The sequence below is a fragment of the Dermochelys coriacea genome, chromosome 16 (genome assembly GCF_009764565.3).
Source record: "Dermochelys coriacea isolate rDerCor1 chromosome 16, rDerCor1.pri.v4, whole genome shotgun sequence".
NCBI classification, from domain to species: Eukaryota; Metazoa; Chordata; order Testudines; family Dermochelyidae; genus Dermochelys; species Dermochelys coriacea.
The window spans coordinates 15,478,399-15,506,077 of record NC_050083.1 but is presented as its reverse complement, the minus strand read 5'-3'; the positions used below and the strand labels follow the sequence as shown (position 1 = coordinate 15,506,077).

Sequence of the window (27,679 nt, the reverse complement as noted above, 5' to 3'; positions counted from 1 at the left end):
CTCCTGTTTCAATTATTTTGGTAATTTATTTCAAAATACCTTTCAAACAGTATATAAGGTATTCGAATTTCTCCACAGTTGAGACATTTTTAACTTATTTCGTACATGTATGCAGGGGGTTAAATTTGTATCTTAAGTTTTTGTCATGTGAAAGTGTTTCTGAAACACACTTAGCTTGTAAAGTTAGTAACTGGATGCTGCAGTCTTGAATGTTTGTGAAAGTAACATGTATCATTATAGAATTTGACCAGTGCACCTAATGTGTGGTTTTACGGCTGTTAACCTGTAGTTTGTGGACAATATCATCTTGTTTACTCATCAGCCTGATTCTTAATACTGCCTTTACATTGTGTGGCATATGCAGTTTTATCCTCCAATCTTTTAGGACTTTTTTCTGATGAGTCTTCTAATCTACCAAACCACCCAGTCCCTGCTGTACAAGTGGTGTTAAAATAGCCTGAGGAATGTACTCCGTATTTAGAAAGTTTCCTGAACATAAGTGTCATGCAATAAAGGGCTTAGGGCAAGATCAATATTTTAGCTCTGATTTTACAGTGCATTCCTACCAAGTCCAGATGATAGTGTTCTGTGAATCCTTTCAGTGTTCTTAAATGTGGACTTTGGCTAGTAACACAATACTATTTGAAACACAAAAGTCTACCGAAATGATGACTGTGCCTTTTTATTGGAGATGCACCAACATTAACCAGAGTTTGTCATTTGGGGGACTTTGTGGACTTAACAGAGCTACTGTGCAGATAAATGGATTATGGAGTATGTGGTGGGGCAGGATGCAGACAGCTTCCTCTACATCTTCATGTAGTTTGCACGCTTTGGTTTTGATACCTGGCAGTGTTGAGTTCTCACAGGTTCTGTTGTTTTCATTGTGCCAGACTGTTTACAATGAAATTACATAAAGCTCCCCCTCCTTTTTTTGTGTGCATGTTTAATCAATCTTAAGTTTTCAGCTTTCTGAAAAAATGCATTAATGATACCGAGGGACACAGAAGAACCCTTATAAAGTATTTTAAAGGAATTTAAGAGAAGTTTCAAGAAGCAAGGTTTAAAACGGAAGCTCTATCAGAACGGATTTTTTTTTTTATAAATTATTCAATTTCAAAATATTCAAGCTGACAATGCCCCTTTAAAGAACCACTGACGCCTTGTGGAAAACTTTTATTGTTATGTGTTCAGAGAGAAGCCTGCTTATATGTAATATGTTTCAAATATTTTCCTCCTATGTTTTTGTTTGTGAAGGCTTGGACTAAACACAGCTGCACCAGTTTAATTAAAGGTATGATTTTTATACTAGTTTGGTTAAAGTGGTGCAGCTTTGTGTGGACATTCTTAAATCAGGTTAAACCTAATTTAAATTGGTTTACCTTGCATTGGTAAATTCACAGGTGTGAAATAAACCCAATCATAACCAGTTTTAAACAAATATGAGACTGTCCACACAGGGTTGCACTGCTTTAATTTAAATTGTTTTTTAAACTGGTGCAATTTCTGTATATAGACAAGCCTAGGGAAGATTTGGGTGGTTCTTTGTTACTCGGAAGCTCATCAGCTCCTCCTTATTCCCCAGGTAAAGTCATTCCTCTGTGGGCACACTTACATCAGTTTAAAATTGTTCTGTTGATTTAGCTTGTGCCTGTAAATTTACTGATACAAGGTGAACAGATGTAAACCAGGTTTAAATTGATTCAACAGGATCCATGGACAAAATTGCACCAATTTAACTAAATGGTGTAAATTCCCACCTTTAGGCTATGGCTACACTACAGAGTTTATAGCAGTTCAATAGCGCCACGCTGTACCACTGCTAGTGCAGATGTTTTAATCTAATGACAATGGGAGAAGCTCTCCCACTGGCATAGCGCTGTCCAAATTGGTACTTAGATCACTGTAATTTACATTCTCAGGTGGCATAACTTATATTGACCTAAGCTGTAATGTGTATCTAGCCTTAGTTAGACTGGTGAAACTTTGTGTGTAGACCAGATCTGAAATATCCAGATATATATATGCAGGGTCTTCAGTCTAAAAATTCCCAGAGCCTGTCAGATTCCTAAAATTGTCAGAATTTTTTCCTGGGGGGGGGGACGGGTCATCAAATTCTCCTACTGCAGCAAAATTCCACACTTGAGGCTAGCAGCAATCCAACTGTCCAACAGACGGGCCTCTAGCAGAAACATTTTCTGAGTGATTAGATCACATTTAGATTCTTTGGAAACTTTCTAGCAATTTTTGTTCAGAAATGCCAAGGAATCCAAAATAAATAAAACAAACTAACAGAAATGTAAGTTAAGAAATAATAGCTTACTGAGATCATGTGCTTAATACTTACAAGGCGTGAGGCGGAAAACGTCAATAACAAAGAGTAATTGAGGGCTGATGTATGACTATTATTATGAGCCTATCTTTGAGCTATTGGGCCAAATCTTGCTGTTCTTGCTCAGGCAAAACTCCCATTAAGATCAATGGGTGCTTTGCCATCTAAGGCTTGTAGGATTTGGCCAATTATGTTTTCTTCTGACTTCAGTTGGTTGAATAAGACCTCTGTTTCTCTGGCTATTTAGCTATACAGCTACAACACTTTTTTCCTATGTTGAAACTTTTTCAAATAGATTGGCAAGGCAGGTATGACTGAAATGAGGATTCAGTATTGTTTCAATGAAACTGGCTTAAGTGGGGCTCAGATACCATATTGATTGGCCCAGTCGGTATAAGAACCCGAATAGAGTAAGTGGAGGTGGGAAAGCTTTTGAGCTGTAACTTGAGGGTGTAGTCTTCATTAGTCACCTATTTCTGTCCTTGGTGTCCTGTGGGTTGTAGGTGTAGTTGTAGGTTTTAATGATTCCTGGGGCTATGGTTTCTTACTAACGTAGTAAAAATTGTTAATTTAGCAAACCACTTGCTACACACTTGTCTGGCTAAACTGGAAATGGTCAGGACATTCCTCTATTTCTGCCTCTCACAGTTTGGCTTGCGTTATATTTCTTTTGGCACAAAGAAAAAAACAGTGCTGCTTGAGTGTGGCGGCCACTATAAGTGTTGTTACCTGACTTTCTAGGGGAGAAAAAAAGAGTGGAGAAGACCAAAAAGAACCCCAAACAAAACTGTGTTGTATGCAAATTGCTAAAGAGACAGCTAAAGAAAAACCTATGGGCAGCAAAGCATTTGCTCAATATCAGTGTGGCTAGTATTTACACAAACTGTCATCTCCCTTGTGCTGTTCAGACTAAGGAGAAACAAAATGTCCCCCTCCATCAGCAAGGGATGACTCAACACCAGACGGAAAGGTTACTATACCACTGGCAAGTGTGTGTGTGTGTGTGTGTGTGTGTGTGTGTCATCAGTCTCATCCATGTCCTCTAAGACAGTAGTGCTCAGCCAGGGGTCTGGGGCCCTCTTGAGCAGGTTTCAGAGGAGTCTTCAAGCAAGGCCAGCATTAGATTCTCTGGTGCCCAGGGCAGAAAGCTGAAGCCCCACCGCATTGGACTGAAGCCCAGGTCCCTGAACCTCGCCACCTGGGTTTGAAGCTGAAGACTGAGCAGTGCAGTTCGTGCCCCAGGCAGTTGCCCTGCTTGCTACCCCCTAATGCTGTCCCTGGCTTTATATGCAGAAAACCAGTTATTGTGGCACAGGTGAGCATGGAGTTTCATGGTGGTGTGGGGCGAGGCTCAGAAAGAAAAAGAACCTCTGCTCTAAGAGATTGGATTATGTGCTGCACTTAAAATATAGAGCTGAAGTATCTTGGAAAAGCCTGCCAGGCAATGTGCTCTTAACAGTTATTTAAGAAGGGAGTTTGTTTAAAATCTGCAGTGAAATATACAAGAAAAAAATAATCACTTAGGTGAATGTTTTTTCTTCTAATCTTGGACTCAGGTAAAACCAATTATCCGAATTCTATATGTGTATATTGGTAGCTCTTTCACTTAGATTTTGTCCTGATTTACATCCTTGTTCACCAGACCTTAACTCTTATGAGAATATTTCACAGTAATATTTACTACCTCCTTGGAGACAGCAGATGTACAATAAATGATATGTATGTACATGTTTCTCTAAGTTTTCATTTGGCTGGAACCTTGGGAAATGCCAGGATGTTAAGGATTAAAATTCATCCTTCTGACCAAAGTCTGGTCTGGTCTAACTTGCATCCTTGGCATAAGCCATCTAGATCTTAGTGGCTCTTTACTAGATATAGCCACACAGGAAAAATATATTTAACTGACAATTCTCCAGCATTACCACCTCCTTGCCCATGTTCACAATAGTGACCTGAATATATATTTTATACTTCCTTCTGTTCTGTTTGAAGGTTCAAGAGAATTGTTTCTGACAGCTGAGCAGATTAACGAATCTATAAACCTTGAGGTTCTCTGAGTACAGAGGTGCATAAGAGTAACAAAAGCTATGTTTGAAAGCTAGGTTGACCGCTGGTATGGTTGTTTTAATACTGCTTGAGTTGTCTGAGTATTTATGGCCATTATAAATGACATGATCCAAGATTACTAATGTTTGGTCACCCAGACAGTCAGCATTCCACTACTGAGCTTCAAAACATTTCCTACATCAAATTAAACCATGTTCTAGGAGAAACTAGTCTCTGTGCCCAAATTTTGTTAAGATTGCTGCTGAAAAACAGTAATTCCTTGTAGAAAATTCTGATGTATGTTACAGAGTCTGGTGCCCATGGAGAATAACTGCAAAATGAGATTTACCTGTGGGCTACCAGCATTCCAGTGTGTCCGGTATGTACAGCTAACAAACTTGACCTTTATTTACTTTTATTTGCTTTTTTCATTGAATACTTCTCAAATTAGGTATGTGATGTCTGAAGGCTTTTGACCGCCTAATCTACCAAGTTTCAGCCACCACTATAATCATGTGACGCCGTGATGGGAATGCTAGTGCTCCATGGTATAAATGCCATGGATTTGTTTTCGATGTGAAACTGGAAGAGCTGCTTTGTGTTGGTACTGCATAGAAAGATCTTTGTTTTGGGGTGAACAGTCTTAAACTCCTGTTTCACTTCTTTCCCCCCAACACTCGAAATGACACCGTCTGCTAAATTCCTGGGTATTGATGTAGCTGCGGTTGCAGTTTGTTAGCTGGTGCTGCTGTGAAGAAGAGCCTTTGACTGCAGCAAGGTTTTCATTACTCATTTGTCAATACTATCAGAGTAAAACAAATTAAACCTGATAGAAAAGTTTCTGCTTTCTTTTTAAATGTACACAGTGCAATTTCTTGTGCTCCCTTCCCCACAGTCTCACTATTCCATTCCCTCTGACAGGGTGATTTTGACTGTGCTATTGACTGGGACAAGGTGCTAGAGAAGACAAGGTGCAACTTTGCTGGCTAGGGAAAGAGAAGACAGACCTACCTGCCTCATCTCTCTGTCTGTCAAGACTGTTGTAGGCCATGATGCTTAGACTCTCCTAAAAACCCAGAAGGAACTTAAAAGACCTGTGCTTCCCAAAGATTTTTAACCAGTTAGAGTTGTGAATTTCACTCCGTTTGGATCTTGCCAGCTGAAGACTCTCCGGAAAATCAACCCATGTCATCGGTGAAAAAAGTGGTTTTGGCTAGAACTTCCAAGAGTTTGCTTGGCAGAGGAAATACAGTTGAGGTTTTTAATATTTTTGTCATTTTTACGTAGTCCTCCACACAGAAAATAAGAGATCAGTTTGGAATCATCACATTGCTGTGTTTACTGAAGCAAGTCACAGGCTTTCAGTAATTGTCTTGGCTCTTGGACCAAACGGGGGAGGAAGTTTGTCTGCCTGGATATTTTTTTAAAGTGATCATTACAAATGGAGTGCCCGTCTCATTGTGAAATCCCTCCAGAGAGGGGTTGTCTACTCTGCAAGATGGGAATGCTAATGATTTACATGTTTGTACATAGCGTGGGTGAGTGAATGAAACTAACACCTTTCGTAGGAAATGAGTGGATTACAGACAACAAAATGCTTTCCTAGATGAGGCAGGGTTGTGGTGGAAAAATGAGATGCAATAGGTAGGAGGGGAAAGACTTGCAATGGTTAGAAATTTGATTCACTTGACCACACATTTCACGCTTCTCTGTGCCAGATACATTTGTAGAATTGTAGTCACAATTGTGACCCAGCATTTTTGTTTAAGAGAAACGCCAACCACCTTCTAGATGTGTATTTTGTGGGAAATATTGGCGTCCTAGTCCTACTTTCTCTCATACTTTCTGGGCTTTATCCATCTTGCAGTGTATGATCATGGTGTGAAAAAGTATCTGCATAGTAGTTTGTGAGGCATACCCCCCCGCCCGCTTTTAAATTAACGCCCAGTGGATATTAGGGAAATGCACACTGCACAAATCCTAATGTAGATGTGCTGCATTGGCATAAAGCAGGATTTACATGGGTGCTGCTTAATTTGGCAGCATACCAAAGTAAGCGGCGCTGGTGTAAAGCATGCCTCATGTGAGTGCAGTGTTTCTATGTTGAGTTTTTGTGTTCACTGTGTGGAAAAAGGCAAGGACGCATAGTATGTGTTTTAACCAGGCCACATCTCTTAGTCAAATTATATCTAAGGTTCTCCTCCAGGGAACAGCCAAGTGCAGTCACTCAAGTGATCTTTTGCAAATTCTTGGGGCTCCCACCACAGCAGGAGCCAATCATTACACTAGGAAAGTCTCTAGGTGCCTCCACTTGTCCGCTAGCATCCCTCTCCTTTTTGAGGACCGCAACCTCCCCAGCCAGCACCAATGTCAAGTGTATTGGAGGGGCAGCCCCCCCGGAGTAGTGCCACAGCCCTTGGTTTGCATTTATCCCCAGGGGGTTACAAACGATTCCCCAGTCTTGCAAGGAGATGCCCTTGGGATGCCACTTTGTTACCTTTTTGGATTTGGAGCCTAAATCAGCAAGTTCCTGCACTGGGCACCTGCCACAAGTTGGTGCCAGCATCAGCTTAGGTCAGTGGTGGGCAAACTTTTTGGCCCGAGGGCCACATCAGGATTGCAAAATGGTATGGAGAGCCGGGTAGGGAAGGCTGTGCCTTCCCAAACAGCCTGTCCCCCGTCCCCTATCCACACCTTGATTGCCACCCTCAGAACCTCCCACGCATCCAACCTCCTTGCTCCTTGTCCCCTGACCGCCCCGACCCCTATCCACACCCCTGCCCCCTGACGGGCCCCCTGGGACCCCTGACCCATCCACCCCCCCCACACACTTCTTGTTCTGGGACCCTCGTCCCTAACTGCCCCCCCCAGGACTTCACCCCCTATCCAACCCGCCCACTCCGTCTCATGACTGCCCCCTTCCCTGAACCTCCACCCCATCCAACTGTCCCCTGACTGCTCCCTGGGACCTCCTGCCCCCCCTTCCCCTGCCCCCTTACCAGGCCGCTCAGAGTGTCAGGACAGGCTTGTTGGAAAGCCTGGGAGGTGGGCAGGTGCAAGTGGAAAAGGGGGACAACGGGAGGGGCTGGGGGTAGCCTCCCCGGCTGGGAGCTCAGGGGCCAGGCCAGATGTGGCCTGCGGGCCGTAGTTTGCCCACCTCTTGTTTAGGTGCTTCCACCTTACCCCACATGGGCTACTTAGAAGTTCAGCCAACCCAATACCAAGATCATCCAGGTACAAATCGGCTCCTATATCAGACAGGTGCCTCATGCCAGTGCAACTTGTCTATATTAGGTGTTTGTAGGTACACTGGTGCCAATTCATTAACATAGCCAGGGCTCTCCTGAAAGAGCTTCAGTCAAATGAACCTAAGAGCCTAATCCTACAAGGTGCTGAGCACCGTCAGCTTTCGCTGGCTTCACTGAAAGTTGGGGGTGCTGAAAGTTTTGCAGGATTGAACTCTTAATTAGCTATAACTATGGTGCACCTGTTTTGAGATAAAACTGATTAGCAGATAATTCCAGAATGGGTAATTTCATTCTTAAAAGATTAATTTTGTGTGGTTTTGAATTAAAGGGGTAACAGCATCTTAAAAATACGCTTCCCTGAGAAATGTTTACTTACTGTTCTTACATGTAACACCTGAGATTACTAGAGTTGATGGAGAATAGAGGGAAATACCGCTGCTGTTTTGTGAGAGTCTTTCACACAGCACCATGGAAAAGGAACATTCTAAAAATAGGAAATTGTGAGTGTAAAACCACAGCAATTGGCAGAGGAGCACAGGATTAGATGCAGTGCCTGAAACTAATTTACTTTTTTCCTTTTTAAATGACTAATATCAAGTTGACTGTGCCCCCTTTATCTAGTCTTCCATCTGTGCACAAATATCAACACACAAGTGTTTGCTTAGATTTGGCTGTGTGGTCAGCAAAGGGCAAGACTGAAATATAGAAAGGAATTGTTAAGGAATGCATGAGCAAGCGCATGTCCATGAAGGCCATCATTTTGTGTAACAGCAGCTTACAAAATAACCAGTGTGGCTGTGTCCTTAGAAATGCTTTTGTATTGTATCTGTTGACTCACCCATCATAACACTTCTAATAATACTTCAATACTGTATTATAATGCTTATTACTGAAAAGAGGCTGTTGTTGGAATGGGTAAATCAACAGATGAAAGTAAAACAATAATGTTGGTACTGATAGTCTGTCCTACTATGGCTGCATTGTAAACCGCACTGCTATACAAGAAGAGCTTTGTGTATAGGGACTTGCTAGGATGCACAAATTGCAAACATTTGTGTTTAGTGTAAAATCAGCATTGAGAGTTTCACAATTGTCCACAGCTGGTAGACCGTCTTTATTGCATGCTACTTGCAGTTGCAACCAAAACTTTAAAATTGGTCTGCAGCAGTTGTATTTTGTATTTTTTTTATAAAAAATGCTAGAATTTCTTTCTATTTATAAAACATCAGATGGATAGAAGGGGGAGCTTAGAGTGGAGGAATTTTTTCATGTGAATTTGTTGGGGGCAGGGAAGGAAATTTTCTTTTAGAATAAAATATTAGTTTTATATTTGGAACAATATCAATACCAGACCGGCACCTGTAGGATGTTTTTTACCCTGGGAACTTGTATAAAATGTATTCCCTTTCAGCTATTTCTTTTTCAGCTGTATAGAGGGTGTAACCATTGTTTAAGGGAGTGCCGCTGGCATGTGGCCAGTTTATATCTTTAAACCTATCACAAATTGTTTAAATAGAGTCTGGTTTCCAAATTCTCTTCTGCTCTGAAATATGTAGATTATTTTTAAGGCAGGAAGCTACTCACTAATTCCAACAATTGCCAAGCAGCTGGTTTGTTATGAGTAAACCATATGAAAAATCTCGGGAAAGCCTTAATATCAATAGGAAGTGATACCGCCTTAACTGCTCAGCAACAAAATATGATTAAACGGCTACATCTGTAACTGCTTTCACATTTTTATTTGCTTGGAAGTTTTTATTGAAAGATACAGTGTTATACTACTGAAATATAAAATAGCACTTGTAATTCTACACAATGGGTACACAATTCTGATATGCCTGTCTCTGCCTTTTAACTTAAACTAAAGGTAGCATTTTAGGTAGAACTGGGAAAAATATATTCAGCTGAGGCAAGTATAAAGACATTGATTTTTTCCCAAAAATTTAGCTTTCATTTTTAAATAAAAGTTTCTAGTCTTTATGGTTACAAAGAAAACCTCCTAAGGATTGGTTTCAGAGTAGCAGCCGTGTTAGTCTGTATTCGCAAAAAGAAAAAGAGTACTTGTGGCACCTTAGAGACTAACAAATTTATTAGAGCGTAAGCTTTCGTGAGCTACAGCTCACTTCATGAAAGCTTATGCTCTAATAAATTTGTTAGTCTCTAAGGTGCCACAAGTACTCCTTTTCTTTCTCCTAAGGATTGTCTACCCTGATGTGTTTTACCTCAAGGTAGTTAACCTTTGTAAAGGCTAGTCTGGACACTCCCTGGACTCATTCTAGGGTACAAAACCTGTTTTTTTTACCCTAGGTAGAGCCAATGTAGCACTTTCCTCCTCAGTGTGTAGGCAGAAAGTTCCACTGCTTAGGATGCTGGTCACAGTATTATTTTAGTCAGTTTCACTGCTGCAATTCACATCTCCCTAGGCAGTTGTGAAACTCATGAGAATGGGGTAAATGTCATGCTGATGCTTGAGAAGTTCTGAGCAGCAGTGGAGATACTTGGGTTGCAGGACCCACTTCCCCATCTAGGTGACGCAGTGGTGAAAGCGCTGCCGGTTGGTCTGCACTTTTACTTTGCCTAATAGTAAGAGAACAAGAATGGAAAATTTTCTCCAAAGAAACCAAGAATAGACAATTTTGCTCCAAAAGATGAATGTGTCAGGAAGCTGAGTATGCAAAAAATAGATGGTTACAACAAAAACAGTTTCACTTATACTTGGTGTATTAAGGTGCCCAATTTAATACTTTCCTAACTGTGCTTTTGAGTTATTTCCACCCTGCAGTTCTCTACAGTTGTGGGTTGTTTTTACCCTTGGGTCCCTATCTTCTTCTGAATCATGGAGTGATTTTCCAGTCTTTGTAAATCACACCTTAGCACTTGCCTTTTCTCTTTTAATTTAAGGCTTTCTTCTGATGCTGTGTGTAAAGGATATTGAATAAGAACTTGTATCATATGGCTATGAATGCAGGTATGTTCTGTAGATATATATATATATAGTGTGTATATATATATTATATATACAGTATATAATATATATATATTGTAGTCCTAGTGAAATACTTATTTAAAGAAACAGATCCAGTTTCCTTTAATACGGTTCATTTCCCGAAGCAGGATGCAAATAAATAAATAAAACTCTACTGCTTAGCACTTACGTAGAGGATTATATTTTGAGAGCACTGTATGAAGATTTATTCTGCATGGTGGAAAGTGCTGGCTCTTTAAAGTGAGAATTAAAATGGACTGTGGGTTAAAGTTCAGCCCTCATTTTGTTCACTTTTATTGTTTCTATGGCATAACTCAGGGGTGGCCAACCTGTGGCTACAGAAGTTAATATGCAGCTCCTGGTATAGGCACCGACTCTGGGGCTGGAGCTATGGGAGCTAACTTTCCAATGTATCGGGGGTGCTCACTGCTCAACCCCTGGCTCTGCCACAGGCCCTGCCCCCACTCGACCCCTTCCTGCCCCCTCCCCTGAGCCTGCCATGCCCTCGCTCCTCCCCCCTCCCCCCCCACTCCTGCATGCCACAAAACAGCTGATCAGAAAGTGTGGGGAGGGAGGCGGAGGTGCTGATCGATGAGGCTGCTGTGGGTGGGAGGAGCTGGGAGAGGTGGGAGCTGATGCGGGGCTGCTGACGTTTTACTGTGGCTCTTTGGCAATGTACATAGTTAAATTCTGGCTCCTTCTCAGGCTCAGGTTGGTAACCCCTGGCATAACTTGTTACTTCGGTAGAATGGTGTCTGCTTCTCACACAAACTGTTCCATGCATTTCAGTTTATAAAATGGAGATATGTACCCCACAAGAGAGTTGTGAGGCTCTTAATTCATGTTTGTAAAGCACTTGAGATCAACAGATGGGAACTGTAAAAGTGCCAATTAGACTAAGTGATAGTAGTATCTGTCTATCCAATATAAACCTGCCCTTGACATGAGATACTAAGGATGTTATTCTGGCCTGTCTCTCTCAGTGGCACAGCACTGGGCTTGCAGCTCACAAGGGAGGGGTGGGCTCATATGGCTTTGACAACTTGGTGTCATTCTGATTCTCGGCTGCTCCCTGGGCCCAAAATTTAGACTGATCAGAAGCTTTGTCTAAGTTACGGCAGCCTCCCCTAACTACGCTATAGGCTGCAGTGCTGCCCAAAATCTCTGCAGAAGTGCATACTGCAGTCCTACTCCTAGTATATCCCCTTGGCCAGAGCTTGGGAGGAGGTCATTGGAAGGTAGCTGTACATCTGTCTTCTGCATTTCCTGCACCAGGTCATCCTTTTATAGGCACATTGGGGGTTTTCAAAACCCCTTCACATCACTCTAGCCTTTTTACCTGGCATAGTGAGCTGTAGCTCACGAAAGCTTATGCTCTAATAAATTTGTTAGTCTCTAAGGTGCCACAAGTCCTCCTTTTCTTTTTGCAAACAGTGGTGAGGATGTCAGCGTAAATGTTCACCTAAAATTAGGGTTCTGAGTCCTGCACAAGACCTCATTTGGTCTGGTGACTTGATGTGGCAGCAGGCTCCAGCAGGCAACATGCTTTGTTGGCATTTGTGTTTCATTCTTTTGGAGGAGACTCCAATAAATTTCTCTAAAGATCTTCCTCATTTCTTAAAAAGAAAAGGAGTACTTGTGGCACCTTAGAGACTAACAAATTTATTAGAGCATCGTTCACCTGCGCATCTACCAATGTGATATATGCCATCATGTGCCAGCAATGCCCCTCTGCCATGTACATTGGCCAAACTGGACAGTCTCTACGTAAAAGAATGAATGGACACAAATCAGACGTCAAGAATTATAACATTCAAAAACCAGTTGGAGAACACTTCAATCTCTCTGGTCACTCGATCACAGACCTAAGAGTGGCTATACTTCAACAAAAAAGCTTCAAAAACAGACTCCAACGAGAGACTGCTGAATTGGAATTAATTTGCAAACTGGATGCAATTAATTTAGGCTTGAATAGAGACTGGGAATGGATGAGTCTATACACAAAGTAAAACTATTTCCCCATGTTTCAGAGTAGCAGCCGTGTTAGTCTGTATTCGCAAAAAGAAAAGGAGTACTTGTGGCACCTTAGAGACTAACAAATTTATTAGAGCATAAGCTTTCGTGAGCTGAAGTGAGCTGTAGCTCACGAAAGCTTATGCTCTAATAAATTTGTTAGTCTCTAAGGTGCCACAAGTACTCCTTTTCTATTTCCCCATGGTATTTCTCCCTCCCACCCCACCCCCCACTGTTCCTCTGATATTCTTGTTAACTGCTAGAATTAGCCTACCTTGCTTGTCACCATGAAAGGTTTTCCTCCTTCCCCCCCCTGCTGTTGGTGATGGCTTATCTTAAGTGATCACTCTTCTTACAGTGTGTATGATAAACCCATTGTTTCATGTTCTCTGTGTGTGTGTGTGTGTGTGTATATAAATCTCTCCTCTGTTTTTTCCACCAAATGCATCCGATGAAGTGAGCTGTAGCTCACGAAATCTTATGCTCAAATAAATTTTAGTCTCTAAGGTGCCACAAGTACTCCTTTTCTTTTTGCGAATACAGACTATCACGGCTGCTACTCTTAAACCTGAAAATGAGATAGTAACCCATCAAATTGTCATTAGTAATCAGTGGGCAATGGCCAGTTTTAATAATACATTCCATTGCTTACAATTTGCACTCTGTTTCTGTGTTGCTTCAATTACAGTAATCAGCTTTTCAAGCAAGGAAGCTGCTATTTTATGTCTCTTAAATAGTGGAACTGTTTCTCTGTTAGTTTATTATTTACTCTTCTGTGTAACTTGTAAGCAAAGCCAGAGAAGACTTGCTTCCCGTACTGGCCAGGCTGCAGCTCTGAGAGAGCACAGTGTCTGCTGTTATCAGCAGAGATGTTGTCCTGTCTCTCATGGAAGCATTTTCATGGTCTTTCACCTGTTCTTAGCCCTGTTGTGTGGGGCTTTGTATGCAATGGCTTCCATGCCACAGATCTCATGCATTTGGCATAGTTGGCATATTGCTCAAAGCTGGGAAGTGACACTGGCTCACATTGTTTTTGCAGCCTGAACTGCATAATTTCAATGGGATAATGAGGGAGGTCAATGAGAGGCAGAAAAGGTCCAACTTAGCTGTGTTTTAAAAGCATGTTGAGCAAGGACTTCAGCAGAGCAGGGCACCTTCTGAACTGCACTGGTAGACCTTGCTGTGCCTAGATGCTGGAACACGGATGGTATGTTATCACTCCCCTCCTTCTGATTGTGAATTTCCTGGCTTTTGTGCGTTAGAGATTCAAGTTCTTTTAATTTTTTTTTCTGCTCATGATTAAAAAAAGGCTTCTCCAGCGGTAGAACTTAGTGTGCTCTTTAGGAAACTAGCATATTTTCAGGTGTCTGGGAGATGTATCTATATTTTGTTTCAGTCTTTTTCCTTCCGCTTCTCAACAAACCTATATGTATGTGCATGTCTAGGCTTCTTCATATTATGACTTTGGTAATTTCTTTGTTTCCTATGAACTTGAGAAATGCAGAGCAACACATCCAGTGTGTTTCAGTTCTAGCTGGTTTCAATTTTGAATGATCTGTGAAACTCTTAGAAATAATGATCCTTATGGATAATTAAATCGTTCTTAAGATTGTTTTAAACATGTATGATTCTATATAGTACTTGTCCTTGCCTCTAAGATTTATTTGTAAACCAGGTGGTGCATCTGTTTAGAGGCAATCCAGTGGAGACTTAAAAAGACATGTAATATAGAAATGTATTCCTTCTATTACAAAGTTCTACAGTTCATCCAGGAGTGGATTTTATTTGCTAGCATTCTTACATTAAATTGTAAGCTCCTTGATGCAAAGACTGTGTCTTTCTATATGTTCAATGCCTAGCACAATGGAGCATCAGTACTGATTGAGACCTTTGGGTGTTATCACAGTATAAATAACTACAGAGCGGCACATCTTGTTGCTCATGTAGGCCAAGCTCTGTATGTTATCCATGAGCAGAGCTAAGATGTGGATGTTATGCTGGAATGTGTTAATGATTGCTATCAGTCACAGTCCTGGTTAAAGCTGATGGGTGTGCTCTGTTTCCCCTTCCCCACATACCGGGATCTCCTGTTCCACGCTTGCCCAGAGCTCTGTGTGCCCCTCTTTTCCCCAGGGTTGTGTGGACAGCTCATGGTCCCTCTCCTGTCTCTCCCTTACTATGGAGCAGGCTTTGGGGACGAAGTGTACTGGGAGGGAGGGAGGGAAGAATGAAGCCTCCTTCACTCTTCTCTCCCTCTGGGGCCCCTATGGCTGAGCATCTGGCCCACAGCTATTGGGAAGCTCTCAGCAGGGACAGCACAGAGCAACTTTTTTGTGATCAATTTTTAAATTAATTTTCATACAGAAACAAACAATAAAAATACAAAAAGGCAGGTGACTTACAGCTTGTATTTGTCACCAAATATCACCCATTGCACACAACTGCTAATAAAATTATGCAATTAAAAGAAGATGCACACAGGTAAAAAAGGGAAGCGGGGTGGGAAGAGGTAGGAAAAAAGCAGAGGGGTGAGGTGGAATGGACATCTGGCATTATTTGGGTTCTCAGTGTTGTTTATCCAAATGTATCAAGAAACAGGGTCCAAATTTCTTAGAATTCGTAATTCTTTGTATGCTGATAAGCTAACCTTTCTTTTGTCACTAACTCAGGTGATCAGATATGCTCTGCTCTGGGCATAAACCTGTTCCTCCATTTTTGTAAAGTCATGGGCTTAGTAATCATTGCAGCGCTCAAGGACCAAAGTCTTTGTGGTGGAGTTAAACCCTGGAGATATGTAACTTAGGATATAGTTTTCAGCTGAGGTTTGGTTGTTGGAGCCAAGTACCATTTTCATTCTTGTGTCCACCTCTTGCCACAGCTGATTGACTATTGGGCAGTCCCTTAGCTTATGCATCAGAGTGCCTTTGGACATGGGCCTGGGGAGTTTATGGTGTGAGAGGAGAATATATCAGCTGTATCCAGGAACTAAATATGGGTCCAAATCCAAATTTTTGCAGGATATAAAACATTTACCTCCAGCCTGTTCTATCAAAAGCCTTTTCTGCATCTAAGGCTAACACAGGTTGTGGTGCAGGGTCATCATATTTCACTGCCTTGAAATCAATACGTTTGTCAAAGATTATCAAATCCATGGTGGCCTCTGACAAATCTGACTTGATTTCAGTTTGATAGATCCCCAAACCTTCCCGATCTCATCGCCAGAATTTTTGCCAATGTTTTGCTATCACTGTTAATAGATGAAATTGGCCTATAATTGTAACAAAGTGTGACATTTCTTCCTGGTTTAAAAATAAATGACATTAGGGCTTCCCTCAGCCTAGGGGGAAGGGTGCCCGCTAGGAGTGACTCATTAAACATTTTAAGCATCTTGTAAGACAGGAGGTCAAGGAAGTTGTGACCTAGGAGCCACTTTGTGCCAAAATTAGTCCAAAACATGTGTGGTGGTGGTTGTGTCTAATTTGTACATTAAGGAACTCTTTATTAATGTCTTTAGGTTATGTATATAATTTACCATGTTAATCACGGATGCCGGGATTCTACGTGCAAAGGTCTTTTGTCTTAGGTGATATGTGAGTAACTTGCCAGCTTTTTCACCCAGTTCCCAGAAGTCCTGCCTGAGTTGCAATAGGGTGAATTCAGCTGTCAATGAATGCAGTTTAAATTCATATCCCTAAATTAACCAGGAATCTGGGGATGGGGCTGTGGCAAAGGACAAATTAAGCTCTTTTACTTTTTTCTTAAGGGGTATTCTATTTTCTCTACATTCCCTCTTCTTGGCAGACACAAAACTTGTAATTCTGCTCTTCAAATAGGCCTTGAATGTCTCCCATAATATCCTGCTACAAGATGTTGAGGGTTCATTTGTCTCCAGGAACAGTCCAATTTATTTTTCACTACAAAATTTGAAATGGGGATCTAATAAAAGTGAATAATTAAATCTCCATCTACATGGCTGTTTCTAACCCCGATCTGTTGCTATTTGAAGAGTTTATAGGGGCATCATAAGAGACAGCAGATGTATTAATGGAGAGTCAATCGCAGAATTAACCAAGTCCCTGGAAATCAAAAAGAAATCTATACAGGAATAGGACCCATGTACCACAGAAAAGTACGAATTGTGTCTATCTGTTGGATATATAAAACATCAGATATCACATAATCCAGGATCTTTAATGTGCAACTCCAGAGCCTTTCTAGTTTTGATTGGCTTTTGGCTCTGAAGCCAGCATTTGTCCACAGAAGGATAAAGCACCTCATTAAAATCCCCAGCAATCATAGTAAGGATATGGGATTCTTCATATAATTTAGTGAAAGAGCCATCAAAGGTTTCAGAATTGTAAAGGTTAGGCCTGTGCATATTAGCAGTGATTAGATCAGATCCATTTATGACAACTTCAAGGATTAAAAATCTGCCCTGATTATCAGAAATTGACTCAGAGACTGTTACTACCACAGCTTTATGGACAAGATGGCTAACACAAGATGTCATTTGCTCTATTACATCTTATCCTACGCCCCATGCAGAAACCCATGAGATGGGAAGTCTAGAGCTGAAATGTCTCAGACACCTATTCTGCAGAATTTGGACAAAAAGTAATTGACTACCCCGTCTTAAAGGCTGCTGCATCAAAAGGTAAAACTGTTTCCAAGCATTTTGTTAAATGATAAGTTGACTATTCTGAAAAGGATCCACAGTGTTCTGACTAGTAATGTATGCTCTGGGCTGAGATGCTGAAGAACTGATATTCTGTCTACAGTATTGAATCCTCCACTTGTCTGTGCAATTCTGATGCATCAAACTGCAGGATCACATTTATAGAAGGAAAAAAAAAGTGTCAGTAACCAGACCTGCATCATCCCCCTCAAGTGGCAGTACAATCTGAATACCAACTTTCTTAATGACATTCACTTACAGAGGGAAGGCAACAAAGCAAAGTATTATGGGAGGGTTATGCAAACCACTCTGAAAGCTGGCTTTAAGTACTGCTAAACTGCTTGCCCACTGGACCAGCTATACATCTCTGCGTACACAGACACCAGCACAAGTGTAATAGAGCAAGTGTGATAAAGACAGTTCCTAGACTGATTATAACACCATTATTAACCTTTGCCTAAGCAAAGTAAGAAGCTGCAGGCAGTTTCCACAATTCTGTGCCCTCCAGCCTCTGACGATATCTGCAACCAACCCCACCATTTTATTGCCTGCCTATGAGCACTAGGAAACAGAACAGAACAGACTAGAGTGGAGAGGAAATACTAGCCTGCATCTTTGTTAGCTGTAGGATTGGCACGTGCCTGCCCTAGCCCATCATGGCAGGAGTCATATATCAAGTTTACTTTAGAAACAATATTGGCTAAGTTTTATGTCTTCATGCCATTGCACAGAGAATTAAGGGTTGAGATTTAACTAGCAGCAGTAAACCATTATTTGTGACGGGTTTCTATTTTATCATCTGTCCTCACCACTGAACTGGAATTGCCATGGGTATCTCTGGCTATGGTTGAGTTACAAGTGTGTGAGTAAATGAAAGAAGCCCCCAGATAATCACATTCAGTTTTCCTCAGTTTCCTGCCCAAATCAAGTGTTTTCTCAGAAAAATCTCTAGGAATAAGATATAGAATTGTGTATCCTGGAACTTTGCCGAAACAAAGGAACATACCCTTATGGAGCCAGACTGATCTCAGCAGAAATATATGGAAATCTGGGTACATAAATGTTGATCATACAAGAGTCAAGAGCCAAACCTGTGAAGACTTCAGCGTGGCTACTAGAGAAGCAGCCACTAGAATTTCAGTTAAAGATTTCATAAATGGTTATGAGAAGCAACCACTTGCCACCTTTTAAAATAAGCATTCTTGCTTTCAGACCCTCTATTCAAGAGCCAGCGTTTGGCAGTCTTCAGAGCATGGCAGAAGATGTATTTATTTAGTCAGGCATTTGCGTGAATCAGTGCTGCAGCCTGGGTGTCCTTTTGGTAGTGAGGGTAGCTGCAGAGTATGCCATCTGCTCACTGAGAAAGTGTGTTAAAACACTGTACCCATCCCTATGGCAAAGGGCCCTTAACACAGCTATAAATAAAGAAATCCTTCTGTGCTGTACTTTTCTTTAAACTTGATTTTGCTAAAGCAGTAAGAAATATAGTAACTGTCACTGCATTGTCTATGCTATTTGTGCCTAAAAAATGCAAAACACAATTGTGTTGCAGTTCTTTGGTCCAGACCTTGAAGGGTAGATCAATACTAATTTTAGCTAGTGGTGCATTGGGTAGTGCTTTCTTTGGGAGCTATGGAGTTCTATTTAGAAAACAACAAGTAGAATTTAATGGGAGGCCAAGGAGATAAGGTTTCAAGCATGTGGCTAGCAGGATACCACAGCACATGAAGGGTTAAAGTTCAGGGGAGGTCACGTTATCCTCCATCACATCCAGGGAGCAATTCCATTTATGTCAGATAAAAACTGGTGATTGTTCAAAGCTTAATGTAATTAACTTTTTGCTCTTCCAGAGTACAAATGCTCAAAAACCATGAGTATGTTTGTTTAGAAACCTTCAACCTCACTCTTACAAGGGTAAATTCCTACATCTCCCAGTTAAAAAATAGAGAGTGATTTTAATATTCTCTGCATTTGATAATTCAGGTTAACCCCTCACAAGTGTCCATTTCATATTGGTGAATGGTAAATTTCATCCTTGCTTGTGTATAAGGTGAGAGTCTTCACAGTGACTCTAGTCAGTGAGTCAAAAATTTTCCATTTCAAAATTAAAGGAGGACTTGTGGCACCTTAGAGACTAACAAATTTATTTGAGTATATTTGCTCAGATAAATTTGTTAGTCTCTAAGGTTTCAGAGTAGCAGCCATGTTAGTCTGTATCCGCAAAAAGAAAAGGAGTACCTGTGGCACCTTAGAGACTAACAAATTTATTTGAGCATAAGCTTTCGTGAGCTACAATGAAGTGAGCTATAGTTCACGAAAGCTTATGCTCAAATAAATTTGTTAGTCTCTAAGGTGCCACAAGTACTCCTTTTCTTTTTAGTCTGTAAGGTGCCACAAATCCTCCTTTTCTTTTTGCGGATACAGACTAACATGGTTGCTACTCTGAAACATTTCAATATTGTAACAAAAAATATGTATTCAGTGTAAGTATAGTTGAAAGTAATTAACTTTCAGCTGTAATTTTACTACATTCTGGGTAGTAAGGGGTAGAAATTATTTTTGGAGTATTGTGCAATGGCATAAGTCAAAAAGGTCCTGAAATAAGCTTTGTTAGAAGTGGGTGGTAGCCCAGTGAAGTTTAAAAGCCACAGCTTTAGGGTAACTATCTAATCACATAACAGCTGAAAAACACTCTATGTCCAAGACAGTAGATGTGGCAGAATCCCTGCAAGATGGGAGTGGGCAGAATAGGTGGTTCTCAGACCTTCGCCTCATCTATGTTGCTATGTAAAGAGTCATTCACGGTGGAAAAAATGCACTTTAGCAGAAACAGCAATCTGGTAAAGAGAAAGTTTGACTGGAACTGAACACTTCAGCCATTGATGGTGAAATCTCAGCAAATCAGCTACTCACCACAGGAAAACAGTTCCACTATGCTCAACATCGCAAGGAGATTTCACATCTAATCTCAGATGGTATTTTAAACATTTATTTATTTTTGGGGAACTCCCCCCTTCCTTTCTGCCTTCTCTACAGATTTATTAAACTAATTTATTTATTTCACACTTTTTAACAAAGGGAACTGTGTTTTCCCCTCCTGTTCCACATACAGGCTAACTCCAGTTTAAAGCACAGCAGACACTTTCAGGATATATCCGATGAAGTGAGCTGTAGCTCATGAAAGCTTATGCTCTAATAAATTTGTTAGTTTCTAAGGTGCCACAAGTACTCCTTTTCTTTTTTCAGGATACAGTCTCAGCTGAGTCAAACCATTATCTACAGTTCACTCTTTCATATTGTTGGTTTTTGAGAGGGTAGGAAGGTTAGAAGTTGCTGCAGCCAATTTCATTCTTTTCAACTCCATTTTTGGCTGCCCAGTGGTCAGGAAGACCTCATTCACACTTAATACACATTCACCCCTCAGTACTCTGAGAATTAACCATGTGGCTGTTGCAGAGCCTGCATCTGCCCTAGAAAGGCTCCGGTTTAAAATACCGTACATCCAGTTTCATGAACTGCTTGCTGTGGGAAAATTCTGGTACAATAATAGAGACCTGGACCCCTGCAGGAACTGGAGAGAGAAAAGATACCTACAGACTAGGTGACTTTTCAAATAAGGACTTGTCTACACCATGCAGCTTTTAGCAACAAGGCTCCGTTGACAAAGCCTTGTTGCTAAAAGTCAGTGTGCGTAAATGCTCTTTGTCGGTACTTTGTCGGCACTTTTGTCGTCAAAATAATTCCAGCCCTGCGAGCGGCGTAAGTACCCGTGAAAGACAAAAGTTTTGTCGACAACTTTGCAGTGTAGACCTAAGAGAGCATTTCCTTAATCGCACAGCAGCCTTGTTAGTGCTTGCTTGAAGCATCGACTAATGGTTCATCAGAAAAGATTTTCATACACAGTACGCAGTGTTAAATGATCAAATTGAGCCCACTCAAGTGTGGAGACTTTGGAGGACCCCTTCATGGGAAACATTTTCATTAAGAACTCAATTACCCATCAAAGGCAATTTAAAAAAAAAAAAAGACTTCCCTGGTCCCATGCCTCTTCGGAAGCATCCTTAGACTCGCTTGGCAGTGGCAGGACAAACTGAGGAGCTGATCTGATTTTTTGGCTATTATAAGCATCTACGTTTTTTGCAAGAGATCGCTTGGAGCTATAATAGCTTTAAGTTTATCAGTCAATCACCACTACCACTTTGAAAAGTCACAGAGCCCCGCACCTGTCAATGTAGGGCTTCTAATCAGAACTCACTTTTTTCTTTTTTTAGTCATGAAAGTAGCTGTAAGATTTAATCATGGAGAAGATTTTCCACAGGTTCCCCCTCTCTTTCACCCAGTCATATTCCCTGGAATTTCTTGGTGCATAGTTCTTTTCCTCAAGAACATAAAGGGTATGGTGGTTTAACTTTTCTAAAGGATATACCTGGGTAAAATAATAAAGCACAACACCAAAGATGAACTATATTTGTGTCTCCTACTGGACAGACGCATCGTGTCCCATTATAAAAAACATGCTTCTGTTTTGTTCTTACTTGTCCAGAATCCATGGCTGCTGGATCCATGAACCGTGACAACAGCAAAAGAGGAGTTATTTTTTCTAATATATCTTTGGTCGCTTGTATGTATCAAGTGACAAGGTAATATCAATTGGAGATTTAGCAGAAGAGCAATGGTCTCACCATTAAATGCTGGTCTAGACAAGGCCTAAACCAGTGGATCTCAACTAGGGGTATGTGTACCCCTGGGGGTATGCAGAGGTCTTCCAGGGGGTACATCAGCTCATCTAGATATTTGCCTAGTTTTACAACAGGCTATGTAAAAAGCACTAGCGAAGTCAGTACAAACTAAAATTTCATACAGACAAAATGAGAAAGTAAGCAATTTTTCAGTAACAGTGTGCTGTGACAGTTTGTATTATTACGTCTGATTTTGTAAGCAAGAAGTGTTTAAATGAGGTGGAACTTTGGGGGTACGCAAGACAAGTCTGATTCCAGTAGTCTGGAAAGGTTGAGAACCAACCAAAGGCCCAAACCATCACCACTCTGGCTTGAAAATAGACATTCAATTTGCATATGGGCATTATTAGAATGAATTTTCTTGTGTCCCTTTAATATTAAAAATATCATGTTGGTGCCATATAAATAACTAATATATGCTGTAACTCTCCACATTCCCATCTCCTAGTGAATGAGACTTGAGGTTACCCACCAGGCTGAGTGGAATTGTATACTTCTGATGCTTCAGGGTATCCGTGAGCTGAAGGATTCACCTTTTGCTATCTTGCATCTGAGCTGCTGAACCTCTGGGCAGGTTTTTAGCAATTATGCTATTCCCAAAGCATCTGAAATAACGCAGCTCTGCTTGCTGCTGATCTAGAGAAACACCAATGACATCATTCCATAACCTTGGAGACAGATAAACAGCTCCAGCAACATCAGGTTATATAATCTTTTGGCTCTGAGCTTCCATCCAGACAGCCACCTCGCTGAAACCAAAATCTAATAAAGATGTAAAGGCTACAAACACATATGAAAAGAAAGGGGGAAGAGAAATTTTAACTTGAGCTCTGTGGTGTGGCCCTTTCTTTGGTCCCGGCATTAGTCTGAATGAGATGTCTTAGTTGTGGCTCACAACCTTCCCCTTTTGGACAAGTGCGACTCTGATAGTGTACGTGTAAATCGGAACCGGCCCCGCTTTATTTTTAAATGTTTGAATTGTTGTCATGTCATTTTGAAAATATTCTCTTAAAGCTGCAGGAGTGGTGGGTCGATTTTAAGCCCTGTTTGCACACAGCAACGCAGTGGGCTCCTCAGCCATTATAATGTTTGAAACTGCCTTCTCAATACACAATTTGTCATTATCTCTGCATTAATGTTGGATTTTCTAAATGTAAAATTGGCTGTCATGCTTAGTAAATAGGCAGCACTAGAATTCTTTATCTATTGATCAAAACAGACAGCTTGAACAGCAGCAATGGTGCTGATATTGTAGGGCACTTGACTCGCTTTTATGTTGTATTTCAGGTTTGCTGGCACAGGGGATGTTATGAACCACATTACCAATGTTCGCAAAAAGAAAAGGAGTACTTGTGGCACCTTAGAGACTAACAAATTTATTAGAGCATAAGCTTTCGTGAGCTACAGCTCACTTCATCGGATGCATTTGGTGGAAAAAACAGAGGAGAGATTTATATACACACACACAGAGAACATGAAACAATGGGTTTATCATACACACTGTAAGGAGAGTGATCACTTAAGATAAGCCATCACCAGCAGCAGGGGGGGGAAAGGAGGAAAACCTTCCATGGTGACAAGCAGGTAGGCTAATTCCAGCAGTTAACAAGAATATCAGAGGAACAGTGGGGGGTGGGGTGGGAGGGAGAAATACCATGGGGAAATAGTTTTACTTTGTGTAATGACTCATCCATTCCCAGTCTCTATTCAAGCCTAAGTTAATTGTATCCAGTTTGCAAATTAATTCCAATTCAGCAGTCTCTCGTTGGAGTCTGTTTTTGAAGCTTTTTTGTTGAAGTATAGCCACTCTTAGGTCTGTGATCGAGTGACCAGAGAGATTGAAGTGTTCTCCAACTGGTTTTTGAATGTTATAATTCTTGACGTCTGATTTGTGTCCATTCATTCTTTTACGTAGAGACTGTCCAGTTTGGCCAATGTACATGGCAGAGGGGCATTGCTGGCACATGATGGCATATATCACATTGGTAGATGCGCAGGTGAACGAGCCTCTGATAGTGTGGCTGATGTGATTAGGCCCTATGATGGTATCCCCTGAATAGATATGTGGACAGAGTTGGCAACGGGCTTTGTTGCAAGGATAGGTTCCTGGGTTAGTGGTTCTGTTGTGTGGTGTGTGGTTGCTGGTGAGTATTTGCTTCAGATTGGGGGGCTGTCTGTAAGCAAGGACTGGTCTGTCTCCCAAGATCTGAGAGAGCGATGGCTCGTCCTTCAGGATAGGTTGTAGATCCTTGATGATGCGTTGGAGGGGTTTTAGTTGGGGGCTGAAGGTGATGGCTAGTGGCGTTCTGTTGTTTTCTTTGTTGGGCCTGTCCTGTAGTAGGTGACTTCTGGGTACTCTTCTGGCTCTGTCAATCTGTTTCTTCACTTCAGCAGTCACATAAACACCACCCTATATCGGAAACCTACTGACCGCTATTCCTACCTACATGCCTCTAGCTTTCATCCAGATCATACCACTCGATCCATTGTCTACAGCCAAGCGCTACGATATAACCGCATTTGCTCCAACCCCTCAGACAGAGACAAACACCTACAAGATCTCTATCATGCATTCCTACAACTACAGTACCCACCTGCTGAAGTGAAGAAACAGATTGACAGAGCCAGAAGAGTACCCAGAAGTCACCTACTACAGGACAGGCCCAACAAAGAAAACAACAGAACGCCACTAGCCATCACCTTCAGCCCCCAACTAAAACCCCTCCAACGCATCATCAAGGATCTACAACCTATCCTGAAGGACGAGCCATCGCTCTCTCAGATCTTGGGAGACAGACCAGTCCTTGCTTACAGACAGCCCCCCAATCTGAAGCAAATACTCACCAGCAACCACACACCACACAACAGAACCACTAACCCAGGAACCTATCCTTGCAACAAAGCCCGTTGCCAACTCTGTCCACATATCTATTCAGGGGATACCATCATAGGGCCTAATCACATCAGCCACACTATCAGAGGCTCGTTCACCTGCGCATCTACCAATGTGATATATGCCATCATGTGCCAGCAATGCCCCTCTGCCATGTACATTGGCCAAACTGGACAGTCTCTACGTAAAAGAATGAATGGACACAAATCAGACGTCAAGAATTATAACATTCAAAAACCAGTTGGAGAACACTTCAATCTCTCTGGTCACTCGATCACAGACCTAAGAGTGGCTATACTTCAACAAAAAAGCTTCAAAAACAGACTCCAACGAGAGACTGCTGAATTGGAATTAATTTGCAAACTGGATACAATTAACTTAGGCTTGAATAGAGACTGGGAATGGATGAGTCATTACACAAAGTAAAACTATTTCCCCATGGTATTTCTCCCTCCCACCCCACCCCCCACTGTTCCTCTGATATTCTTGTTAACTGCTGGAATTAGCCTACCTGCTTGTCACCATGGAAGGTTTTCCTCCTTTCCCCCCCCTGCTGCTGGTGATGGCTTATCTTAAGTGATCACTCTCCTTACAGTGTGTATGATAAACCCATTGTTTCATGTTCTCTGTGTGTGTGTATATAAATCTCTCCTCTGTTTTTTCCACCAAATGCATCCGATGAAGTGAGCTGTAGCTCACGAAAGCTTATGCTCTAATAAATTTGTTAGTCTCTAAGGTGCCACAAGTACTCCTTTTCTTTTTGCGAATACAGACTAACACGGCTGCTACTCTGAAACCTGTGATTACCAATGTTGTGATCCTATTTGTTCTCACAGGCTTGTGGGGTTGTGCAGATTCAGTAAGTGTCTGGGAAGTGGCCAGGGAATGATCAGATACTGCAGAAAGATTTGCTACTGATCCAATAGATGACATCTTTCCTTGTAAGTCAGTATCAAACCAATCTGCTGGAGGTGCTGTTTTTCTGATGAAGTGTAAAGCTAATGTCCTAACCACTTCTTATCAATTAAAAGCCCATGTAAATTTTCTGAAAGAGAAGTCAGGGAGGCTAGTAACTGGTGTGCTAGATAAATGCAAACTTGAGTAGTTATGTCCTGCCTATCTGAATTCCCTTTGCATTTTCAGATGGATATAGCTTTGTTCTTCATTTCCTGACTTAACCTGTTGTGTAGTGTTATTATACGCTGTTACAGCCATTATGTCCCACCTCATGTGTCTGCGTTTCAGGGGTGAGTAAAGTGGTCTCTGTTGAGATCCTTCAGGCTAAAAGATGACTTTTCAGTAAACATGAGATAGTCAATCAGACTCCTAACCTGCTACTTGTTTGGATCATCTCCTTCTCCCAACCTGCTGAGTTGCTACTGAGTGAGGGAAATGGAAATCTGAATGGAAGAAGGGTTGTGCTGTAAAATTAATGTTGTTGATTATGATGCAGTTTCTTTCACTTCAGTCAAGAGATGTGGCTGAGCTGATGGGTTGCTCTGTCTGCCTCGCCAGTCCCCTTTCATGCCTTGTGAGTTCTTTCCCCAAGAGGTGCATGCAGCTGGAGATGTCTCATTCATGATTGCTTAGAAAAAAAATCAAAATCAAAATGTGTTACCTGACCAATAAAAAAGTTTCACTTCCTCTGGAGGCCCTAGAGGGCGGCATAAAAAATAACGAAGCCTGTGAGTCACTGAACACTGCCTTGCCAGCTGAGGAACGGAGCCTCCCTTTTCCATAGAAGTTTGCGTGCTGTCACTGCACATCATTAATGCTCACTGGTTTATGGCCACTCACTGTAACATTGCCAAGAAAGAAAAAGGGCAATTGGTCTTTCTGCTTCGAAATGCTGGCTGCTTAGAAGGTGACGTGATGTTCAAGGGAAAGTTCCTTTAACACTCCATCAGTGTTGTTTGAATTCTAAAGCAGCTTCTCCACCTTTTCCTCTGAGCCTTGGCAGCTCTCCTAACACAGAAGTTCCCTGGAAAGAGACTTATGGCAGCTTACAAACAACTCCACCTAAGGTACAAAGGTTAGGGTGGGCAAACTTCCTGGTTTATGTAGGACCCTCCCTGCTTTTTTCAAATCTGCTGGGCCCCCCTTTCATTTAAGAGTATTCTTTGCCTCAGTCCTGCCTGGCGGCAAACACCAGCGAAAGAAGGGACTAGCTTATAACTGCTATGAGACCAGGCTGCTGTGATGAGTCAATGAGAGAATGATGAAATGTTTTCAGGTTAAAAATGTACGTTGACACCCTGTCTGATGGTCTTTGAAAATGTAAGGCACCATACAAGCATTACATGGTAATAATTATTACATTCCTGAACATCCCTGGGAGACTGAAAGGGATGGGGGATGTGAACCATAACTGTAAAAACAGTCTCCCGTACAATATCAGAATGAAGTGATGAATGGCCCTATTGAAAGAATGGAGAACAGATGTTAATCCAGTCCATGTTTATGTGCATCATCTTCAACTGTTCTCCCCCCCCCCCCCTTGCAAGTCATGCGCATCCTGCAGATCTTCAGTTCTTTCTCTCTGTCATCAAGGCCGTGAAAATATATAGTCTTCTGGTCAAGGACCAAAGGGGCCTTGTTTCAGAGCCCATCCCATTACACTATGTACTTTACAAATATATATGGGCACAATTCCCTCTGGCAAAGAGTTTATAATCTAAAAAGATAAGTGACACATTAAGGGTTGTGGGCAATGATAATCAAATATAGATAATGTTGATACACCCATA

The 27,679-nt window shown here is 41.5% G+C and overlaps 1 protein-coding gene across 4 annotated transcripts in view; it reads left to right on the top strand.

Annotated features, from left to right (window-relative positions):
* The window catches only part of RAPGEF1 (Rap guanine nucleotide exchange factor 1), a 121,345-nt gene that overhangs the window by 10,079 nt on the left and 83,587 nt on the right, over positions 1–27,679 (top strand). The window lies entirely within an intron of this gene.